Source organism: Cyprinus carpio, chromosome B18, assembly GCF_018340385.1.
Source record: "Cyprinus carpio isolate SPL01 chromosome B18, ASM1834038v1, whole genome shotgun sequence".
NCBI classification, from domain to species: Eukaryota; Metazoa; Chordata; class Actinopteri; order Cypriniformes; family Cyprinidae; genus Cyprinus; species Cyprinus carpio.
Window position 1 is genome coordinate 24,948,563 of NC_056614.1, and position 2,500 is coordinate 24,951,062.

Below are 2,500 nucleotides of genomic sequence, written 5' to 3' on the forward strand. Positions count from 1 at the left end.
GTGATGGGAAATGATCCGTCTCAGTTTAAGGATGAACTTGGGAACACAGCCAATCTGATGCCTTTGACCGGAGAGTCCTTGACTGAAGAATACAGACGTGAAGATTTGTGACGGATAATCCCAGACCCCCGTTTGACCCCCCGTCACACACACACACACACACACACACACACACACACACACACACACACACACACACACACACACACACACACACACACACTCCTGATGTGCTTCTGCACGACTTTGAGCGTCCAGCTACAAAAGCCCGCTGACACCTCAGAGGAAGGGTCACGAGGAATTAATTAAAGTTCTTCCTCTCGCTCTCGTCTGTCAGTTTCCCGCTTTGATAATCCGTGATGTGGACACACACTCTTGTTGCCCGTCAGCTTTAATCTGGCACCTCTGAAATGCCCTTGGAGGAAAGCCGAAGGAAGTTGAGCGATCAGTGTTGGAAGGGCGGCGGAGAGACGAGTCTGTGACCGAGACATGAGAAAACACTTATTAACACTGAGACTCGCCTCCTGTGGACAAACCGGCTCAGTACAATAAGAGCCAATCAAATGCTTCTCAGTTTATAATTCTGTAATGGAGTGAATTAGTGCCCACCTACTGTTACAAACAAAGTTTTCCATACATTTTTCAGACAAAAAAGTAATTAAAGTGTTAGAAACCATGAAGCAAACCAACCAGATTCGAGGTGAATCACAACTTTACAAATTTTAATTTAAAGCAAAAAAAAAATCGGTCAGAAAGACAAAGATGCAAGACTTAAATGAGGCAAAGAACCACTATTTCCTTTGTTTAAACAACGTTAAAATGATAAAATGATAATGAAGAATCACAGCTATTGTCTTTATCTTATGTGTGTTTGATTTCATCAGACGACAACTCGATTATAAATCAGGATTTTTGTGCAGGTTAACATGGCTATAAAGTCTTAATGGGTCCCATTTCAGTCACTTTTTAATATTAATTTGGTTGCCTGACAACAGAAACAGTAAAATATAACAATGTAAACAGTTTTATTGAGAATTTAGCTGCATCAGATAACAGTATGTGGGCAGAGAGAGGCAAACAAATGTAGTAAAAAATACTAAATATACATTCTGCATGTTCAGAAGAAGTGAGGTGCTCTGTCCTGCAAATAATGTAAACAGGCTTGTGTAAGTAAATTGCTCAGTGCAAAGAAAGATAAGTGGATGCATTTCTATGTTCTTTATTTTCATGTGTCTAATAGACATGAACAAGTTATTCGAAAAACATTGATGACCTTTGAAACATGTCTAGTCTTCGTGCTCTATGTTGAGTATGGTTTCACGAATCATAAACATACATTTGCATAAAGTTTCCATATTTGTGCATGCCCATGTTGATTAGAGTTTTAAAAACCTGAAAAGTATTAATGTAAGGTACATTTAGAACAGATAAAAATGTGCGATTAATCATGAGTTAACTCATGACAATCATGCGATTAATCGCGACTAAATATTTTAATCAATTGACAGCCCTAGCACAGACCTTTTATGGCTTATATATATATATATATATATACAGTACAGGTCAAAAATTTGGAAACATTACTATTTTTAATGTTTTTGAAAGAAGTTTCTTCTGCTCATCAAGCCTGCATTTATTTGATCAAAAATACAGAAAAAAATGGAATATTGTGATATATTATTACAATTTAAAATAATTGTTTTTAAATTTATTATACTTTAAATTATCATTTATTTCTGTGATGCAAAGCTGAATTTTTAGGATCATTATCACATGATCCTTTAGAAATCATTCTAATATGATGATTCATTATCAAAGTTGGAAACAGTTCTGCTGCTTAATATTTTCTCAGAACATGTGATACTTTTTTAGGATACTTTGATGAATAAAAAGTAAAAAAAAAAAAAAAAAAAAAAAAAAAAGAAGCGATGTTTTTAAAATATAAATATTTTGTAATAACAATATACACTACTGGTCAGTAATTTGGGGTCAGTGATTTTTTTTTCTTTCTTTTTTTAAATAAAATCTATACTTTTATTCAGCAAGGATGTGTTAAATTGATAAAAAGTGATAGTAAAGAAAATATATTATTAGAATATATATTATTAGAATTTTTTTTTTTTTATTTTGAATAAATGCAGTTCTTTTTAACCTTTTATTCATCAAATATATTAGACAGCATAACTGTTTCCAACACTCATAATAAATCAGAATATTAGAATGATTTCTAAATGATCATGTGATAGACTGGATGTTACATGTGACACTGAAGGCTGGAGTAATGATGCTGAAAATTCAGCTTTGCATCACAGGAATAATATTTTTTTTGTAAGTATATTCAAATAGAAAACTATTATTTTAAGTTGTAATAATATTTCACAATATTACTGTTTTTTCTGTATTTTTGATCAAATAAATGCAGGCTTGATGAGCAGAAGAGACTTCTTTCAAAAACATTAAAAATAGTAATGTTTCCAAACTTTTGACCTGTACTGTATGT

General features: G+C 32.8%; 1 protein-coding gene across 5 annotated transcripts in view; it reads left to right on the forward strand.

Annotated features, from left to right (window-relative positions):
• LOC109060092 (CUGBP Elav-like family member 4) overlaps positions 1-2,500 on the forward strand; it is an 88,958-nt gene that overhangs the window by 70,653 nt on the left and 15,805 nt on the right. The gene's annotated exons all lie outside the window — the stretch shown is intronic.